General features: G+C 39.9%; 1 protein-coding gene and 1 long non-coding RNA gene across 14 annotated transcripts in view; one reads left to right on the top strand and one right to left on the bottom strand.

Moving 5' to 3' along the window:
- LAMA2 (laminin subunit alpha 2) overlaps positions 1 to 23120 on the bottom strand; it is a 365130-nt gene that overhangs the window by 319943 nt on the left and 22067 nt on the right. The gene's annotated exons all lie outside the window — the stretch shown is intronic.
- Positions 5051 to 13306, top strand: LOC310704586. The gene is made up of 3 exons (XR_014524903.1): positions 5051 to 5757; positions 6737 to 10396; positions 10540 to 13306. It is a non-coding gene; the product is annotated as an uncharacterized lncRNA (long non-coding RNA).

Raw genomic sequence — 23120 nt, 5'->3', positions numbered from 1 at the left:
CTGTAAAACAGTTTTGTAGGTACAGTATATCTATACAGCTTGTAGGCTTTTGCAGATACATACAGATACATACAAGTACAAAGTATTTCTGTTGCTCTAAATAAGTTATATAATTTGCCCAATCAGCTAAGCACTTGATGGAAGGGTGCAGGACATGCTGAGAGCACACCAGAGTGCAGATTTTGTTCCAGTCCTCTCCTCATATATCCAAACTGAGGAGGTGCATGCCCATCATACATGTGCTCTGTTTCTCAGGGTGTGATATGAAACCTTGCTGTGGACTGGAGGTGCTGCCAGATGAGAACCAGTAAGAAATTCTATCACAGACCCAGTTTAGACAAGCGGGGCATGATTTTATTTGTGAGCCAGTATACTGTAGTGGTTAAGAGTGGTAAACTCGTAATCTGGTGAACCGGGTTCACGTCTCCGCTCCTCCACATGCAGCTGCTGGGTGACCTTGGGCCAGTCACACTTCTCTGAAGTCTCTCAGCCCCACTCACCTCACAGAGTGTTTGTTGTGGGGGGAGGAAGGGAAAGGAGAATGTTAGCCGCTTTGAGACTCCTTCGGGTAGTGATAAAGCGGGATATCAAAGCCAAACTCTTCTTCTTCTTCTAATTTATCTGACTTCTTCATAACAAAGGCACTCAGTTATGTTTCGCATTTTGCTGCTCTGGCTCTCCATTTTATTGAGCCAGGATAGGACAATGGTTTAGCAATGGGAAGGACTAACTCAAATCTCATTGATTTCATACAGTCTACTCAATGTATGACTAAGCCTCAATCCAACCTACTGAAAAAGGCATTTTCAATTTTAACCTAAGAGCAGGAGTTGTAAAAGAAGATTCTTCATGTGTGCCAGTGGAGTCATAACGTATCCATGCACAAAAAGTTAAAACAATAAGGAAAAAATGTATAATTTTTTATCCAGTGAATTCTATGATTCTGTGGTAAACCACTTCCATCTATAAAAACAAAAATAGTTTTGCTACATAAGTTGTTTTAATCAAATTTTGACAAACATTCCCTCTTTCCCCCCACATCCTTCAGATTGTAAACATCTGGACTTTCATTTAATTTGGGTCAATAGTATACTGAGGAATCCTTGACTAGATTATTTTCTTCCTGTAGGATCAGCCAATCTATTTAACTATTAAATGATGCCTTTCCCAATGCTTCATACCCATATAGAATTTCAATGAATGCTTCCTCAGCTGAAATGCGATAGCACAACTGTTATTTTTTACCTCTGCATCTCTGCCAAAGTTTATTAATAATTTACAGAGGTCTTGTCTCCAACAGAGCCACACAGGGATTCGTCATGTAAATACACCTCCTATCATCCAGCTCATGGGATGGTACAAGTTGCTTGCCTTCAGAAATTACTTAATTGGATGCAAGTGGGCAAATAAAAATGCAGTATATTTTATCAAAACTGATCTGTGCCTTTCTTCACTTATGTGTGAAGTCATCCTAAAAGATCCATGCTCTGGAGGCCCTTTGTCACAAACTCAGGTGTGTAGGTTTGGCTGCAGTGACTTAGGGAGCAATCCTAACTAGGGCTACCCACTGCAATTTATGTCAGTTCAAGTTACACCTGCATAAAATACACCAGAGCCAAGCCCCCTTCAGGAGTGAGCCTACAGTCAGTTCAGTTGGCTCAAACCCAACAGAGCAGAAACAAGCCTGTAAAATAGGTGGTGACTTACCCCACCTTTTTTGCTAGTTCCATCAGGCTTCCAACTCACATGCCTGAGCCGAAAAGATGTGCCTCTGCCACATCCCTGGAACACCCTCCCCTTGGAGACTTTCTCCGTCCTCAGCTTACACCATCCTCAGCAAGGGACTTACTCCAGTCTTTCTCAATCTAAGCTGCAGTTGGAGACTTACACCAGTATAACCCCAGATGAGGCAGGGTGGAGGCAGCTGAGCTGGAGATCCACAGGATCCCAACTGGATCCCAGATCTTGGGTTTGGACTGCTCCATTAGGGTTAATTTATATTATTACCTCAGTGTGCAGCAGTATAATGTGCAGACAGAGTCTACTGCAAAAGGGTAAATTCAGCCCATAAGAATTGTATCGACCCAACCAGCTTCATATAGGCTGAAGAAGACAGAAGTCTGTGTAGCATTGGGCTCAATTTAACTGCCCCATTCCAACAAACGTTACCAGCACTTTATTCTAAATCATGGTCTGAAAATGTGGTTTAAGCTGTGATACTGTATGCCTAGTGTCTGAATGTTTTTAACATCTGTGATTCATCTGCAGTTTCTTTTACTACTACAGAACATAGGCATAGCACAGGGGTCTGCAACCTTTAAGACAAAAAGAGCCACTTGGACCCGTTTCCGAAGGGGGAAAAAACTGGGAGCCGCAAAACCATTGCAACATTTAAAACACATATATCTCTGGAGCCGCGATCTGACAGCGGGCGGGAAGGTGACGTCGGGGCGGTGCGTGTCTAACGCACGCACCGCCCCCATGCGACGTCACAGCCAGTACAGCGCCCGCCACAGTGGGGAGTGTCAGGGCGCACAATGCGCCTCCTCCCCTCACTAGTATCTGCCCCGGAGCCGCGGCAAAGGTGTAAAAGAGCCACATGCGGCTCCGGAGCCGCAGGTTGCAGACCCCTGCCATAGCATATGAATTTGGGTCAGATATTCGGTTCTAATGAGTAGAATAACACTTTTTCTTTTAGACTTGGACCCAACAAGAATTTTACAAATTACACCCCAAAGATCCATCATGAAACAATTTTAGCACGGAGTATTTTATGCAAAATATTGAAAGATATACAATATACTAAGTTAAAAAAAATGAGCCAGTCAGTTATATATGTAGTTCTTGCTAAATTAACCAAATGTATTTGAGTTGGAGAAAAAAAATATCACAAAATAATAATCCCAGAAATTGGAAAACGTTTATTAATGATTGAAAAATAGATCTCACCTTTCTGTAAATATTGGTGATATGTTTGCTGTTACAATAGTTTAATCTGACTTTTGTTTTCCCCTTTGATCATTGCATTTTATATGTACATGTTTGTAGATAGAGTAATCCAGGCAATTCCCATTTACATGGGGGCTACGTTCCGAGGCACAGCACACATAAGTGAAATCACATATATTTAAAACACCATTGTAAAAGCCTGCAAACACCCCAATCTGCCCCCACCACATTCTGCCCCCTTTTGTGATGTTTTTGGGTTGCTTCTGGGATCAGTGTGATGCATATGTGTGTGGCCACGCACATATTGAAAACATGTAAATGGGAGGTTGCCTGTATTAATAAAAATGTATAAACAGCAACAACAATCCTATACCTGCTTACCTGGCAATGGGAGTGAGCCAAACATGCATAGGTGTTTGCTGTAAAATGGTTGGGGAACCTGGGGAGTGATTCAAACCCAAGATCCACCAAGATGAGAGGAGTTTAGAATAGGTGGATCTCTGGCTGAGCCTAGGCTGAAGTCTCTTATCCCAGCTCAGCTAAGTCTTAAGCCCTCCCAGCCTCCTCAAAGCCTTCTGAGGCTGTGGTAAGTCCCCAAAAGGGGTTTTCTGGAGGAAGAGTGGGGCAAGCTGAGACTTACCCCTATTCCAATCTCTGTTTACCTCAATCACAGATGTTTCACTGGCAAAAAGGGTGGGGTAAGTCAAAAACTTTTTAAAGGCTTGTTTTCCCCAGTGTAAAGTATACCACCCAGTGTAAAGTATGTCCATCCTACGTACCTAGGAGTAAGTTACAATGGGCTTAATGTAACTTACTTCTGAATTGACATGTGTGAGATTGTCCTGTTAGATGGATATCATGAATATGTGGGAAGAATACAAACAGGGTTTTGGTTTTGTTTGTTTGTTTGTTTTCCTAGCACTCCACTAAAACATTTTATATGAACAGAAAAGCATTTAAATTATCGTTTTATACACTTATGAAAAAAATGTGAGTCAGCTAGGTGAAAAACGGAAGGCAAATAAGTGCTTTCAGAATTCAGACACTGATTAAATTATGTTTTCCATTTGAATGTGAAGCATTACCAACCCCTGGCCATCACACAATATGCTACTTATGGGGTGGGAATGCTTTGACATAAAAATTAAAAAATTGTGAATGAGGCCATTTAAAGACCCATGTCAAAATGATTATTTACCAGAAATGATGTTTGCTTAAATGCTTGCTGTTTCCTAAAGCAGAAATTTATGTTTCATTTACATAGCAGAATACCACAAACAGGTGCAGCAATTTCCATAGAGCTGTGCTTTCAATCCAAACGTGTGTCCTTTAGAACTGAAACATCCACCCCAGTCACACTATATAGCAGGGGTTGTGCTCCCAGTGAAATCAATACAGGAACTCTCTGTATCTCTTACCAAGAGAACAACGTAAGAGAAATTCCTCAAGTATTTACCAAGCCTTTACTCAGGAAAGACATCTACTGATACTTGGATAAATCAGGATGTCAGGAGATTATTCTCATAGTGAACAGGCTCTCTTACATCTTTTAGCATCTGGAGCGTATGATGATATCCAGTTTGATATGTCTTTTAAACTTGAGAGAGGGTGGCAGGTGTGGAGAAATAGGAAAGCAATTCCTAGCATTCAATTTGTTGTCACTAATAAGGAAGGAATCTTTCTGTAATGAGGTTCACTGTGGTATTTCACTGCCTGGCAGTGGGTCCCAACATTTGTGGGTTGTAATACTGTAATCCCTGCTAGAGATGTATTGCAGAAATGGTAACAGGAGTCCAACAAGCAACAGTGGGTGACACATAGTGCTAATTCGGCATCAGGACCTGGGACAGCACATAGTTTGAGAGATAGGTAGGACTAAGGGCCAAGTTAAATATGACTGTCACGTGGCTTGGCTTTGCATGGCTATTTTTTGTTTAATAAATGGATGGCATAGATGTTGGCTGGGCTGGATCAGGACTGTACGTAGCACTAGCAGAGATGAACTTTAACTCTTTGCTCTTCCCAATGCCCTGATTGGAGCTGAGGCCTCCTGCACCGATAGCTGCAAGAAAAGCAAAGGTCCAATTGCCACCAATGGGAGTTTTTATCCCACTGAAAATAGTGGTGTGAGTGGCTCCTTATCCATGGAAGTCTTTGCAATAGAGATTGCCTGAGTGGCTGATTCCTGAGATATGTCAGGGAGAGGGCCTTGCCCAAACTCATGGTTTTGGCATTTTAGGACTGTTCCTCTGATTCAGAAGAGTTAATGTTACTGAGTTATGACAAGAATAACTAGAATATTACCTATGAAGGCATTTATTATTTATTTCATAAAAGTTATATACCATTTGCTTGCAAGAAAAACACCACCACCACCAAACAAACAAACGAAAAACCTCAAAGCGGTTTCAGATTAGCATTTGGTAGTTTTGTTGTATTTTATGCTTTTCTCCCAAATAATAAAAATCATTCTAAGCTGTCGGATTAACCCATTTGAAACAGCTTATACTTTATTTAAAGGTAGAATAAATTTCTCAGAGAGATGAAATGCAATTTGGCAACATCTCTGCATGATGGCCACAGTATATCACATCACAGAGAAAAAAGTGTCTCCTCTTTTCACATCTTTTCTGTTTGCCGGGCAGATCAGGAGCACTGTAAAGTAGTTTATTGAACTATCTTCACAAGCATGGTAGGATAGAGGAGAAACATTCTGCTGTCACCAAAGAATATTTATCTCACAGAGTTAAACTGTCTTGCATTTTCAGTTCTGCATAAATACACATGCATTTCACCAGTGATTTGTCTGTCTGAGACAAAGAGAACTGGGAAGGTGTCGGGATACTAAATAATTCATAGCAAAGCAGAGTGAGCCTGCCATACAAATACAAGGGGAAAGGCACTGAGCAAGCAGATGCATCCCCAGCTCAAATATTAGGACATATTATTTAGAAACTGTGGGGATGTTGCTGGAAGGGAGCCTAATAAACACATACCAAAAAATAACAAAATTTGAAACAAGAGTTAATGGTGTTTAAGTTGTTTGCTTTCAGTAAAGATTCAAGAGGCTGTTATTTCAGGGTTATTATCCTGAGATAAGAACCCTGTTCTGCATAAACAAAGAATCTCAAAGTGTTTCATCCAGATGCTCGTTACTGATAATCTAAGGTCACTGTACATCTCCTTAGAAGACTGGAGCTTGGGGCTATATGGAAGCAGTGGCTTCAAGCAATGAAGCAGCACTGACTGGGAGTTTATAGAAGGAATGGAGGCTTTACCCCTTCCTGGCTCCCAGACAGCAACAGATCTGGCCAGATCCTTTCATGCGATTTCCCATTCTCCTGAATAATCTCCAGTGTAGCTATCTCGGCATTTCGGTGGCAGCCCTAAAGGTCCTGCCTAGCTCACCATCTCCTCTACCTCTGGGGGAGATAAGGGTGGTAGCACAGGATGCTGGGGGTAATGACCTCCAATCCTGGGACAGGAATGTTTGGGTTACTGGCAGAATTGAAATTTGCTAGAGGGCACCACTCCTCCTCCAAGGAGACCTTGGGCTCCAGGTCCAGACTTAACTCTGAACCTGAACCCTATGGATATAAGCTATTCTGTTTGTCTGAGAACCGCAATCTCCACCCACTAGAAATAACTAGCCCTTTCTATTTATTGATGAAAGTAACAAGAGCCCCTGACTTGCCAGGGGATGTAGAGCCTCCTTCAGTTTGTTAAATCTAACCTCTTACTTATCTCAATTCAATAGGTTTATTATCATAGGCTAGCGCTGTGGCAGAAAAATAGTCATATTTCCTGACGAAGGTCACTGTTCTTTTGCTTCATCAGTATACAATTACTACTTCTCCAGTAACAAATGCATCTAAAGTGCACATGTATACATACATTGTTGGTTGCAGAGAGCCATGTCTTGCATAAACATAGTGTGCTATGTAAAGGATAACTTGTAACATGCAGCCACGCAGTTTTATAGCTGAAACATTAGCAAACAGCAGGGTTCCAATAACCAGATGGATACATAATATAAACTCACGTGCCATGTGAGGTTAAACTCAGAAGTTTTTAACAGGTGCTGCTCAGAACAAAAAGATACATATTTGTGGACAATTTGCCTATATTATTCTGCAAATACAGAGCCGGGTGTGCCCTTTTCAATTCACACATGACAACAGGGAGGCCTAATGTGCTTGGTCAGTATTCTCCATAAAATGACAATTTTAACAGAGTGAGTAACAGAATAATAGAATATAGGATCGTAGAGCTGGAAGGGGACATGAGGGTCATCTAGTCCAACCCATGCAATGCAGGAATCCTGCCCACAGACATCCCTGGATGGGCTGGAACCACCAACCTTCTGAGGAAGAGGACAGCAGGAGTGCAAGATCAGATGCAACATTGGATAGAGTTACAGTACATGAGGTGTGGAAAGTGTTGGTTGACCAAGTAAGAAATCTGGTGGACAAGGCTGATCCTTCTGGAAAGCCCAGGGGTTCTGAGGCAGATGAACTGGTATGGAAATAGCTCCAAAGAAGTGAAAAGTTTTAAAACCACTTGTCTAATGTCTCATGGAGAGATATATTCAGACAGATTTGCACTGAAGCTCTGATTCTCTTTGGGGGTTCTCAGTGTTACAATCAATTCTTTACTAAATCACACTTCAAAAATAGTCACATCCTATGCATGTGCCTGAGTGGACAATTTATTCAAACAGCTTGTGCCTTAATTAGCAGAGCATAATCAGTAATCTGGTCAGATTTAGGAAACATTCTTGCTTCTCTGTTGGATACAATAAAACACTCGAAGTGATGCTGCACAAGGAATCTCATTTGGAGCCTGTTTCATTGTCCTCTTGTATAATATAGTGATTATATCAGCGATAACATGGAAGGGGGGAGATTAGATAGATAAATAGATAGATATATTAAGATGCCAGCAGTAGGCATACTTAATATGAACTATAAAATAATGTTCAAATGCATTCAGGTTTATGAGTGATTTTGTGAAAGGTATGCATGCATAAGAAAGCGCCTGTATGCCAATCTTTCTGTGTATGCATGGGTCAAGTTTCCTATTAATGGAAACCTATTTATAATGGGACAAATGGGAACGAATAATGCTTGATAGTTTGATTGGTCATAGGGACAGCCATGGAGAGTCTGTAAAGACGCTCTGCAGGCAAGCGTCAAGAATAGCTGGTTTCCTTTCAAGAAATACTAGGTTCCTCTGTCAGTCAACATTTTCCTTTGCTTTTATATCATGTTTCTATGCTCTTTTATATATTTTTAAATAAAACCTCCTTTTCTTCTCAGCGTTGCACTTCCTTCTTTTACTTTTATGACTTGGCTCCTAAGCTCTTTCTGAGAATCAGTTTGTACGGTACAAAAGAACACTAGAGAAAGAGCTCTCAGTAGATCATAGGCAGATTTCAGAAGGAGATTTTGTTTCCCAGGTATTCCCATATCCCACAGTCTATCTCCTGGAATAATGTATGTTGTAGATAGCTGCATGCCACATTGGAGTAAAGAAAATATTCTTACCCCCCTAAAAATCCCCTACAAAATTAACTAAGGTGGTATACAGTAGTCAAGGTCATCCCCATGTCTGATTTGCTTTAGGGTCATTCAGACAAACATCCCCTCCCCTTCAGAACACTATGAATTTTGCACTCACCATGAAGGGATCCCTGTGGAACAGCAGACTCCAATGGACTATGGATTCCAATACCCTTCAGGCTTATCTTGCTTGTTGCAAATATAGTCTCCACAAATCCTGCTACATGCCCTTCAGATAGCTTAATTCCAGGTGACGTCAGATATCGACTGTGTGAATATACACACACATCAACAGACTCATCGGCATACGGCAAACCCGTGACTCCCTCCCATTGCTACTCTCATCATCCCTGACCACTGGCCAAACTGGTTGGGGCGGATGAGAGTTGGAAACCAACATCTGTAGCACCACAGGTTCCCCATCCTCTAACTAAAGAAAACAGAATACTTTGTGAAAATATGTAGGGCTAGATTGCAAATTTCTTCAGAAAAATAACAAAGCATTCGACATTATACAGTCCACTACCTTGTACCATTAAGCTGAAAAGTGAACATAAAATTTGTCCAAATGACAACTTACTATGTAATCTTTACAACAGATGTGAGGAAGCTTTGGAATTCCAGATGCTGCTGAATGACAACTCACATTATCCCTGGCCACTGGTCATGCTTGCTGGGATAGATAGCAGTAGCAGTTCAGCAAGATCTGGCAGTCCAAAGGTTCCCCATGCAAGGAAACTAAGAGCAATGTCAACTTTGATAAATAAATTTCTAAAAATGTCTGAATAAAACTGAACTGATTGTCTTGCTCTCTGCAAGTTATGTTCATTCACTGATTGATCAGTACCATTTCAAAAGTATGGAGTAAAAGTGGTTTGTATTTTAACTACAATGCTGTAACTACCGATTATATTGGAGTAACATCTGCTCACAGACAACTGAACTGCCTCACTAAAGCTGTTTTCCCATTTTCATCATTTCAATGGAAACATTAGTAGTCACTTAACCACAAAAATAACCGAAACATTATAACCTTTTTTTTAGTGATTTTGTTTATAATTTCAAAAAACAACATTATGATTGATGACAGCTCAGGCACTCAAAATTTAAGCATGGTGATTTCTTTTTAACCCTTCGAAATAGTGTTTTGCCATAACCACAAAGTATATCTCAAACTGATGGCATTACACACACACACACACACACACACACACACACACACACACACACACACACTATTCTAGTGATGAGCAAGGGCTAATTAAGGTTGTTAGGGTCCCCTTCCCCCATAAGAAATACATGAAATTTATTAATTTAAAAGCATTGGTGTTAATTTTAACCTGTTTTTAATATTTTAACCCTTTGTGTGTTTTTAACTATTGTTGTAATTTTTTCTTGGTTTTCATGCTCTATCTTTTTATAAACTACTTTGAGGTTTTTGTTTTGTCTTTTACAGTCAAGTGATGTACAAACTTTATGAAATAAATAAATAACTTTCTAAAGAGCTTTATTTTTATCATCATCATCATCATCTCCAGGTTTTCTGTTATCTTAAAAACAAATCTATTATGGTCTAAGCGACTGTGGACTATAAAAAATATTCCGACTTGGTGGTGTTTCACAGCTCCCAGGAAAACAGAAACAAAACACATTTTGCTAACCTTGTTAAACAAAAAGAAAATTCTCTGACTGGGTGTAGTTTCACATTTTAAACTCAATTCAACATTGGTTTTCCTCACTTCCTGCCATGGGCCAGTAACCAATTTTCAGCCTAACCTACTTCATATGGCTGCTGTGAAGATGTAGAAGGAAATGGGACCCTATCATTTCAAAGCTTCAGTTAACATGAATCTGGTCTGATTATTGCATAATTTAGATGTATAGTGGTACCTCTGGTTACGCACTTAATTGGTTCTGGAGGTCCATTCTGTTCTCATCCTGGGGTGAAGATCTTAACCCAAGGTACTACTTCCGGGTTAGCAGAGTCTGTAACCCGAAGTGTTTGTAACCCGAGGTACCACTGTATCAGTCCCACATGTTAAAGTAAGCTTATTCCCACTGTTATGTACATTATCCTTCACACACACACACCACATTTATACTTACAATAGGGTCCACCCTATTAATAGGTTCCACTCTATTATTTTAACTGTAATTTGTTTTAAAACTATTTTTAATAATACAATTTACGTTATTGTAATCCACCTCGAGACTTTACAATGGAGGGCAGGTAATAAATCAAATAACTATTAAGAATATCACCCTGTGAGGCAGACTAGGTTAAATCAATATAGGCACATAAGAAACAGCTCTTGCCAATAGATTCTCCTCCCCAAAGTCCACATATAATGTACGGAGCCTAGAAAATCTTGTTGGCATGCCTGGATGAGCACATGTACAGTATTTAAGTATTTGCAACCAATGTGAAGCAGATTCGTTTTAGCGTTCTTCAGATCTAGGAATTCACTACAATATAATTTTGCTGCTTAAGATTCACTTGCCACTTCTTCCATTCAAATACTGACAAGCCCAAGCATATTTGTGTAGAAGGCTACATGTGGTAGCCAGGCATTTGGCACTTTTAATTAACTTTCAAGTGTTTAAATACTTGTTGAGAATTATGTTTCAGTTCTTATCCAGTCATCTTTAAACATCCATATAAATTTAAAAGCATTTCCACGGGCTTCACAGTGTGGCTATCACAACCTTCCTCCTTTTGGGTAATTAGCACTTTTACATGCCTGTTCACAGATGTGGTCTACTGCTGCTCTGGCACATTTGCAGGATCTTCTCCCTCTTCAAAATCCCAACCAATCAGGGATCGAAATGTGAACCTAATAACATCATGGTGCCAAACAGATCCATTTGGGCACATGTTGCTTAAACATCATGACATTCAGGGGCTGCTTGTACCTTCTGAAAATTTAAGCAAAACACACTTCCCACCTTTTTTTGGCTGATCTTCAGCAGAACTGTTTCGTATTAGACTAACTGACATCTTAAATTTTAAGTCGGTTTAGATTCCTGTTCAGCTGTCCATTTGTTTGATTAGATCAAACAAAAATAGAAATAAGTGTCGGGAAAGAACGGCATGTAGAATCTGAAGCAGCTTCTGAAGGGACATTTCTACTGTTTATTCAGCAGCTGCATTTCCACAACCTGCTTTCCCCACAGATGTTTTGGCTTATGAACTCCCTGACCGTTGCCCATGCTGGCTATGGATGGTGGGAGTTGTAGTTCAACACATCTGGAGGGCCCCATGTTAGGAACAACTCTTCTACACAGTCAACTGAAGAAGTAACAGTCCAATGAAAGGGCAGACTTTGCAGCTCATGTATAAACCAAGTTGATCAGCTTTTCCAGCACTACTAATTTAACCTAACCCTGCCTCAGTGCATCAACATGTGGCTGAAGGAACACTCTTGATCTAATTATCCAAGTTGGCTTTCAGACATAGATGAGGGCTTTTATTGTGTCTCCATTGTTCAGTTCTGGTCCTGAATGAGTCACCATAATTTTGAACTCAGTAAGCCAGCACATTTAAAAACAAACAATCGCAACAAAAGCCAAAAGACTGAGGGGAAAATAGTATTTCTTTGGAAGATATGCCACGTCAAGTTTTCCTGGAGTAAACGACAATCCAGATGTTGACACACTGCGCAATTAAAGTTCACTTCCTATATTTAACTTGCTTTTCCTATTTCTCTCTCATAAATAAAATCTGTTACAAATTTTGCTGTTAAGTAGCAACATAGCAAAATACAAAGAATGAAAGTGAGTAAGCCTACAGATATTGTCAGGAAATCTTAAGGTTCTCAGTCTAAAGCTGTATCTAAACAAGAATATAAACATCAACATACATTCTCCCCCTGAAAGCTTATAGCCTTCACAATCTAGTTCCGTCCTGTTTTAAACTGCTCTAGGCAGTGGTTTCTTCTTTAACACTGGCAAGGTTGACTCCATCTCCTGAAATTCCTATAAAGTATATTTGGGGGACCTTTTTTCCTACAGCATGAAAGGTTTGCAAGTTGCTTGATTAAGAATACATTTCCTTCTCCAGTAGTAGCTCCATAGGGAACATTATGTATCTATACACTGTAGCTTAGCAGTGGTCAGAGCATTCCTGAAATATTTCTCTTGTATCATGTATCAGGGACAGATGTAGCTTGTTGCAAGCCCATATGTAGATGTAACAGTGCATGCTGCAAGAAAAACAATGGACATATTATGGAAATAATATCAAATTCATAATGAGGTTGCTCTACAAAACTGAACCACAAGTGAGATTTCATAGTATTGTGAACACTGAAAACAACATAAGTTGCTTTAGAGCTTTGCAAGTAATCATGCAAATTATTATCCCCCCCCCAATTTATTTATTCAATATAAATTGCATAAATTTTAAAAATGAAAGTCACACTTTCAGAAACTTGCAGATATGGTCAGGATAATTTTTAACTCCCCTCCAGTATGGGATATCCAAATACTAAACACATTAGAATAAGTTATGTTGGTTATATAGAATTAGAGGTGTCAAATGGCTGAAGAATTAATCTACACTCTAATAAGTTCCTTCAATCAAATATTCAGTTCAATTAAATATTAAATATAAGCATATTTGCATTTTACCAGTACCTAGATATGTGCCTTTTTGATTAATTAAAGAAGGAGTTGCAAACTAAAAAGAAGTTGTGTCATCTTTTATCATAACACACCAGAGTCAAATCACCTGCAAAAATGAGCGCTTTCCCCTTAACTCTCAGTATTGCCTACTATATCATCCCCATTGATCAATCAACTAAAGTTTCAGTCCATAAATCTGCTTCAAGCTTGCATCCCTTTGCAGAACAATATAAAATGGAGTTGGATGGTGCTGAAAGGTCATTTAGTACAATGTCCTTGTCCAAAGACAGGTGTATCCATTCACTATCCCCTACACATCTACCAAAGTGAGCTAAATCTAGAGTACATCATTTAATAAGCAGCAAGCAGGTACCGGTACATTGCGGAAAGATGCTCAAGACAGTGAACGAGCTGGTTCCAGCAAGTGAGCTACAGTGATTCAATGAAACATCTCTTTTCACGTTAACACCCTGATACAAAGTTATACTGTAAACCATGCTGTGATCCTCGGATAAAGAGCAGTATATAGATGTAATAAATAAAAGAAATAAAAAGTTCTCTACCTGAATTAATGAAATTACTGATTCAATTGATTGGTAGTAGCAAGAATGAGGAGCTGATCCTAATGTTCAATAGGGAAATCAGAGGAGAAACTCCATGGATGAAATCCATTAATGTCTTTCAAAGAGGATAACACACTCCACTGGAGGAACAAATTTCCACCCCAATAGTACCCCCATGCATCCACAAAGTCTGCTGCAGAGATTTTGGGGAACTCTCTAGAGCAGAAGTCTGTTCATGCAACATTGAATATAGCACACTTTCAAAGTGGATTGCTGGGCTAGAATGTGCATGTTTAGATTTCAAGTAATTCACTGTCTACTATATTATTTTATAGTAACTGATATTTTTAAAAGTCATATTTTACTGTTCTTCCCTAACAATAGTTAGGGTTAGTCTAATGTATGATAATCACCTTGATTTTGTTAATAGTTTTCTAAGGTATAGAAGTATACAAAAAAGCAAGAAGATTGAATAATATTACTGTCATTACCCTGTTACCAGGATGGTTACATCCACAAGTGTATTAATAGTGGTGGTAATATTGCCTTAGCATCTTTAAATGATTAAAATGCCTATCAAAATCACTTCTTCATTTACTGTACAATTTGTTTCAGTTAACAATTGATGATTTTATCACTTCTCAGCTAGTTATGAAATCCCTGCTATTTGATGCTTCTTCTGGCTTTTATTCAGTTATAATTATATAATTCCTCATTTCTTATCCAATATATATTTTTAGATAGTCTGCATTTTTAAGAATAGGTTAGTTGCGCTGAGCTTAAGCTCTTTTGTCACTGTCTTGGTGACTAAGGATTAGGTCATGGCTATAATTTCTGGAATATAAAGAAAATGTTTCATGTTGTGTATTATTCAAGTGAAAAAAATTCAACTGAAAAAAAAGGGTACTCTCCACCTTCCCCCTAGGAATGTCTGATCTCCTGCTACATGAATATTTTCTTCTGAGCAGAAATGCTGAGTTTCTTAGACAGTGAATCTATCTATATAAATACTTTCTTTTTTATTATTTTCTTTCACAATTTAAACTTCCTGTCTATGCCAGCTATTGTTTTGTACTAAATCTTTGCTAACTTGGGGGTCAGCCATTGTAGTACCAAGGAAATGTGAGATTGTTAATAATTTTAAAAATCATGATTGTGAAATTGTTTTCTAAATGTTTTGTAGTATAAATTTGACCCACTGAACATAAAGAAATTACCCTTCCATAGTGTATTTATTTATACAATTACTTCCAGCCCTTCCTCTCAATGTAGACCAGGGCAGTAAACAACAATTGATAAAATAAAAGAAATATATCCAAATAGAATCAGGCTAGGAAAGACTTCAGTTTGCTGGAAAAAGAACTTCAGTAGGTGCCAAAAAGAAAACAGATGTGGGACCAGTCTAATATTAAAGGGAACAGAATTTCAAAGTGTAGGTGTCACAACACTAAAGCCCTAGTCTTATATTGTGCAAAACAGATTGCCTGATATGATAAGACCCACAGTAAACTCTAACCTGCAGAATGCAATTATTATGCCAATTGGCTAGTTGCACATTAATTTGCCTTTTGCTACATGCACAGCTAGGTTGAGCCACAGGTGAGATCCAGGAATAGTTTGAGTGGACTTTCCTTTTCCTCCCTTCCGCAATCCCCCATGTGCCCTCAAAATCTACTATAAGGGGTTAGGGAGCAGATTTAGGTGAGCTTAACAGGCTGGAGGGAAGCAGGTTTCTGTTGTGCAAGTGGAAAGACATCATTACATGATTACATGATTTGGCATAGTAAGTGCATACGGCTATTGAATGATCTATATGATATGCCCACTATCTACACTATCTATTCATCCTTCAGAATACATCATAAAGATATTGGAACAGGTCCAGACTTCATCATCTCTGGTAAAATCATATCCGGCAAACTGTTCTTTCAGAAAAGCAATAAAAAAAGCCCAAAATCTCAGGGAGCTCTGAGGCTACTTAGTTCATTTTATACCCTTTATCAATGCCTCAGGAGCAGGTCTCAGTCCCTCATTAACCAAGAACTCATTCTGGAAGGACTCAGTGTTACTGCTTTTGCCACACACACACCCCAATACTTCATAACCTATGGAATATTGTGCATTTTGTACTGCTGACTTTGACATTTTTTTAATGGTTGTTATTTCTTCTCTTGATATACAGCTGTTTATATGAAATGTACACATATAAACAAAATCTAATAGAGCTACCTTAAAATAAAAGGGCTCCTTCTGTCCATGGACTGATCAATTTGCCCTCCTGCTTCAGCTCCTTCCCCAGTGCCATCTCCTACAACATTCTGGGGGATTCTCTTACTCAGCAGAACAATTGTGGGAAGAGACACTGGGGGCTGCAGGGGAGAGGAAAATGCCTTCCCTTCTGACATCAAAAGCACCCCGAGCAGAACTCTTCCCAAAGCATGTTCCCCCTGGTGGGAGTGAAATCTGGATACAATCCATTATTATTGGAATGAATGGTTGCTACTTCTAAATTGAGTTGTTACTGCTTCTAATTAAAACCAGAGCAAACTGATAAACAATCCAGCACTCATTAGAATATGACAGATTGTGCATTCAGAGAAATTATTTTCTGTTAAAAAAAAACCCCCCAAAAAACAGAAACATATTTTGGGGGATTGGGGGATTTTCCTGAGACTTTTTGTAAGCCTGTTTTTGCTTGGCTGTCTATCCTGCTGTTCTCAAAAGCAAACACTGGTTGGCAAATTGTTTCCAAATATATTGCCTCAACCAAGTGGTATCACAGAAGTTATTCTGACAAGAGCATGAAAACCTACTAAAGAGAACCATGAACAAAATACATCCCAATTTCTTAATACAAAAGCTTTTGGTTAGCTGTAATGAAGCCCTAAATACTTTGTTGTTTCTATTATGAATTTCAATTTTTGTTGTTTCTAAATGGATTTTAAACATCATTATAAAATAAACTTAATAAAAGCTGGACTTTTTAAAATACTATCACTTTTATTTAAAGGAGTTCAGTCAAGATATCCCCAGTCAAGATACATTCTATCTTATTCCATCCATCAGTGTACAAACTCAATTGGGTAGGGTTTTTAAATTTTATTTTCCATGTTCTTTAAGGAAAAGGTCAGCAGAAATAATAAATATGGAGCATTCATTGTAGTTGAAGCCGTGAATGGAGAACCAGGGCTTGGGAAGTTGCAATAAACACAGGACTGCCATTTCGGGATTAAAGAAGCCACAATTTTATTGATTACACATGTCAGCAGGTTTGGGCGCAGGCATTAGTTGTGTCTTCTGTATCAACCAACCCATTTGTTGGTTTATTAATTGGCAGGGATAACCAAGGTTAAGGGTTGCCCTATGGGGGCCACAAGAAAAGCCCCTCCTGCATGAAGTTTAAGTTGGCTGCTTTCAAGGAGGTATTCTTGCAGATACTTGGCCCCAACAATTCAGGGCTTTACAGGCCATTTCTAGCCCCTTGAATTAGGCCCAAGAGTACACAGGCTAGGTAGGCTTATAGAAGTTCTCACCTCTCTCTGCCCCAGCCCACACTTACAATACTAAAATAATAATACGGCCCCATTTTACAGGGTTATTGCAAGAATTATAACAAGCCAATGTTATACAAAATGCCATTGCTAAGATTAAAAAAAGGGTGTCCTTCAACATTTAGGGCCACTTAATGTTTACCGTCAGGGAACTGCCATCGGCTCAGGAGGGAGAGAGCAAAAGCTGAATGGATTATAGAGAGCCTCCAGGGATTGGGGGAAGCAGCTCCTCTTCAACAGAGGAGGGTAAAAACACCTCCAGTGGACAGGAGCTGCAGGAGTCGGAAGTGGCGAGGCAGTCCCAGGACTCCTTGCCGGGGCAAAGTGGGGAGGAGAAGGGTCCTCCGCTACCCACGCCCTCCTTGCGCAGAAAGTATCCGCGCAGAGAGGGGAGGCGCAGACTGGGCATCAAGAAACTGCTTTGCTGGGGAAAGTTTAGGAACCGCCCACTCACGGATTCTGCCAGTGATTGAGCCAGCCACGGGAGAGTGGGGCTCCGGACAGATAAGGTTTATTTTGGCAGCAAAAGAAGGCTTCACAGCCAAGCAGGGAGATATTTGCCTGCTTGCTATCGAGCAACCCCTTGGAAACGTAACATTTACCAATTAGTTAATTTGTTGAAAAATGAAGCTTCAACTACTTGGAGCATAATGCTCAAACTAAGCACCATGAATAATTCTGCTATTACTAAACCTCATATGTAACACACCTTTATGACATATGCCTTCAATCTTTTTATTTTCTGTGTACTATACTGTTGTATTAAATTTCATATGTTTTCAGCCCAGATCTGCAATATCTTCACCCCAGACCAATCTACTAAAATATATGAAATCCTTTCCATATGGGATTGTCTGTATATTTGATGAGTATGCTCTCCACTCCTTCACTGAAGTAATTAATGATAATGTTGAACAGATCAAGCACAAAACAAATCCGTTAAAACTCTGGTTGGTACATTTCCAATATGGCACTGATCCATTGTTAAAAACTACAAGTGGCATTCCAACTACTATTAGTTTTTTTAAAGTCTGATGAACAGCACATTGAAATAAAAGAAAGGTATCTTTGCTGAATATCTGACAGTTGCTTGAATGCCTCCTTCAACACCATAATGCAGTGTTGAATTTAAAAATTCATTGAGCTTCTATTTTGAAACCAATAAGGAATGACAGTGTAATTCTTGTAAAATAAATTACTCATAATTCAAATCTGAACTCCAAGTAATGATAATATTTCATGTGATATATATATATACAAAGCACGTATAAGACAAATTCTGATTTGATATCATGTCGGCATCCTTGGAGAAGGTAAAGTACTCTCTGTTCAAAACAACTTCCACGGTAGAATACATGCACACACACAAACACTCTTTCCTCCTTCTCTTCACATCCATTAAGCACTTACATAGCCACAAGTTTTAAGAGGAATATTCAAATTCGCAGTCCATAATCGCCTGTTGTTTTCTGGTGGCAAATACCCACTAGTAATTCAAGGGAAAATTCTAGGAGCAGGCTTTCAGTTACATACTATTCTTCAAGACTAGCTGTTCAAAGCAAAAACAAAATACCGTAGGTATTTATTTATTTATTTCCTCAAAATAAAGACACACAAGACCCGAGAAGGCATGATGGGCTATTAAGGGGGGGGGAACAACCCCTACACTCAAGCACTCCTTCCTCCCCTATTACTGCATAATTCCCTAAATTTTCTGCCTGTTGCTAAACATCATGCAGAACTCAGAACTAGAATTAGGAATCCAGGATTTTGGATCCTCACTCAAAAGGGAAAGAGCTTACTATTATAGGGTTGCCATATCTTGAAGAGCAAGAAAGAAGACAGCCCAAGTCATTGCCAGCTTGAACCGGGGAACTGTGGGGCTGCTGCAACACCCGTACGCCTCTTTCCCTGGCTCAGGCAGGCAGTGGCTGTGGAGTGCAGAGCCTCAGCCTGAGCCCAAGCCTGAACCCCTTGAACCCCCTCCCCCCAAACCCAGACATTTCCTTTAAAATGTAAAAATCTGCCCAGATGGGTATGTTGGGCCCCCAAAAGAGGACATATTCGGCTTTTACCAAACGTATGGCAACCTTAGTTGGGGATGTCACAGCATGCTACAGTTAATGCTGAGCAGCAAATAGAGGAAATATGTGAAACCAGAGCTTATTTACAATCTTCCTAACTATGGTTTGGACTCGGAGCATTGTCTGAATTGGGGCTGTGCTTAAATTACAAATATTAAAACCATACTAACAGCATTCATATCACAGTGAATGCAAAATACACATTAATGTATTGAAAGCATTCCTCAAATGGTTATTTATAGTTATCCGTGGAGATAGTTTATGCCAGGGATGTCCAACAGGTCGATCGTGATCAACCGGTCAATCGTGGGATGTCCCTGGTCAATCATGGTTGATCGTGTGATCTTGATCGATCACTCACCCCCCAAAAAATCCCAACAATTTTGGTCAATCCAATGGGTAGATCACTGCCACTATTTTTATAGTTGGAGTAGATCACAGTCTCTTGGGAGTTAGACATGCCTGGTTTATGCATACCATTGTCCTTTCTAATTTCTTACTATAAACCTATGAACTGTAAATCAAAAGTACGAATTCACCCTGCAGGGACTTGCAAGAGTTCAGAAGGCAGTGCTGATTCCTGGAAACAAAAACCAAAAACATTATGAGCAACAGCTCACACAAGAAGCCTCAAACTGATGACCACTGTATGGCGAGTAATGAATTGCAATACCAGAATGTGGATTCAAATGTCAGATTACAAAATTAATCAGGTTTATTGAACCTACACATAAGAATCAGTCCTGAATCCTGGCCATAGGAAAGAGGATAAGTTAATAAAATATGTGCACAGATTTTGTGTCAGTGCCAAATCTCATATTTTAGACAACCCCCACCCCAAATCAAAAAGAAACCACCACAAAATAATCAGGGAAAGAAAGCCTAACTATGTAACAATTAAAAACAACCATTCGTGAAAGAAGCCAGTTCAACTTGCAACAAATCTCTTTATATTCCCAATTATTCCCTTAAACTTTGTCAGCCAGGCTGAGTCCTTTACCTAGCAGCTAAGCTCCATGCAAGGGGGGAAAAAAGCCTGATTAAATACAGCCTTGGACAGATGCCCACAGCATTGTGATTGATGGCTGAAATATGGACCCTGAAAGGATCCTACTGATTGCAAACATCAAAAAGCTGAGCAAGTCAATGTAAACTTCAGACTCTTTTCACTGCACCCGAAGCCAACAAACTAGGTGTTTTTTTACCTCTTCAAAAATATGCAATCTGAATATAAATGCTTTACAATCTTATTTCATGGTATTTGAAGATACAATTTCACAATTGTAAAAATAAGCATGATTTTTATTCTGGGCAATGAGGTTTTGAATGTTTTTGTCTAAATTTTGCTGATTCTCCACTCACAATCACTAATATGAACTGGAAGCCTGACTCCACCAACTAAAATGCATTGAAAATGTGAAAGGCAATCTCATTTTTTTACCACTCGGATGTGACTACATAAAGGTTAGAACTCGTCCTGAAACTTGAGTCCTGAATGCAAAGAAATCTATGGTTTAATTCTAGGGGGAATTGTGCTTCTGTAATTACAGACAAGTGCCCTTTAAATATGTGTATTTATTTATTTGTTCAAAAAATTACATTCTACTCTCCCCACCCCAATGAGTTATTCAATATGGTTTACAAAAATAAAAAAATAAAAATAAAATAAAACCATCATTAAAACACAATTATGAGAAGAACAAAACTTTAAATTTCCAAGCACGGAAAGAGGGAGATATGAACAACAACAAAACTGCACAAAATGAGGAAGAATGGCCACCACCACAGGCAATTATAAACTGGTTAGTTGTTTGAATGGAAAACTGGGATAAGGCCTTGTTCTAGGAAAGCTGGTTAGCCTATTGATGCTTAGCTAGGATTTTAACAAGAAGCTGAAATCACCATCTGAAATAAGTATTCGGGGGGGGGGCTACAGATATGTTTGTGGATCAGTATCCAACACATGCAGTGTCACTTTCTGATGAGATTAAATTAAATGTACGTTTTGCATGGGACTCTCAAGAGTCTCTTGAGAGTCCCATGGACTGCAAGAAGATCAAACCTATCCATTCTTAAGGAGATCAGCCCTGAGTGCTCACTGGAAGGACAGGTCCTGAAGCTGAGGCTCCAGTACTTTGGCCACCTCATGAGATGAGAAGACTCCCTGGAAAAGACTCTGATGTTGGGAAAGATTGAGGGCACAAGGAGAAGGGGACGACAGAGGACGAGATGGTTGGACAGTGTTCTCGAAGCTACCAACATGAGTTTGACCAAACTGCGGGAGGCAGTGGAAGACAGGAGTGCCTGGAGTGCTCTGGAACCCTCTCTGGCACCCGGACGGCGTAGCCTATATGGACTGTGCACGTGTGGCAGCCCGTACAGACTGCACATGTGCGGCATCCCACACGTGTTCACTCCATACAGAATGCCACACATGCACAGTCCGTACGGGCTACCGCTTGCATGCGGCGGTCGTAAGGGCTACCACTTGCATGGCGACCGTACAGGCTGCCGCGTGAGTGGCAACCCATACAGACAGTGCACGAGAGCGGCAGCCCGTACGGATGCCCGTACAGATGGCGCGCAAGAGCAGCAGCCCGTGCGGACGGCCCACAGGCGACACCCATACAGACTGCGGGCGCCCTCAGCCGCTCTACAGCTGGGGGGAGGCAGGGGCCATCTTGTCACCCCTTGTGTAGAAGGATGTCACTTCTGTCAAGTGATATTGTGTGTGAAGACTTCCATAACTGGTTGAAAATGAGAACAGGTAGAATGACCAAGCCCTAGAAAACATACTGAAGTGTCATTGCTCCCCATACTTACTGAACACTGTGCTATTGAAGATGTTTGGAGGATTCTGTGCACGGGAGACACAATATCTGTTAATTGGTCAGCTTTTATGAACTGTTGCTTTGATAAGCAACAGCAGTAGCTAGGAGCTTATTCCTGACTGCCAACAAAGTCCATCTCCCCACTTTGTATGCCTTATAGGTTCCAACTTGCAAGAAAAGTTACAATGCTATCACTTTCAAATACCAGATTCTTTCAAGGCCAATGAGATCAATGTAGCACCTTTCTTTAGGAGTGCAAGTGCAGCAATGCCTGGTATCCTCTTGACATCTTCTTCCCAAAGGTGTTTAGGAGTACTGTGAGTCATGGGGGATTTTCACTTTTATAGAACTGTCATCGAAAAGGGAAACATGTCTCCTAAAATAGTTTTCAGTTCATGTTCCGTAACCTGAAAACTATTTTTGTAGGCACACCACTTTCACAGATGCAGTGGATTCAGGTCCACAATTTCATTACACGCATCTTCTACACCATTAAACTCTTTTGAAAATGTCATGGCAGCTGAAAGAGGTGCCAGAACACACTATAAACACCTCCTTCGTTCTCTTAGATGGCAATGGTGCCCACCTGAGAGGTGTCAGAACTGAGCTGCAGTCAGGTAGAGCATGTAACACTGGCCTTATTACTTTAACTCAGTCTAAGCCAGTTTCAGCTTTTGCTGACAATGTTCTCCTTTGGTTAGTTTTAACTTAACGTTACAGATTATTTTTTTACAGGCAATGAACAGTTTCAAGCAGAATGAATCATGGCATCTATGTATGCAAGGAGGGCACAGTGGGAAAGAAAAGGGTATTTTCAAACCACTTTAAAGCTACCAGGTGTGAACTGTTCATTTTGGGGGAAGGAAGAGGGGGGAATATGTTGATCCCTTCAGATTATTTTTCCTGTTTCTGTTTGAAACAAAAAGTAGGTTTGCAAAAGTAGTCCTATGCTCACGTT

This window comes from Podarcis liolepis, assembly GCF_965112155.1.
Source record: "Podarcis liolepis genome assembly, chromosome: 3".
Classification (NCBI taxonomy): domain Eukaryota; kingdom Metazoa; phylum Chordata; class Lepidosauria; order Squamata; family Lacertidae; genus Podarcis; species Podarcis liolepis.
Note: the sequence above shows the minus strand (reverse complement) of the source record. Positions and strands in the feature narration are given on the sequence as shown.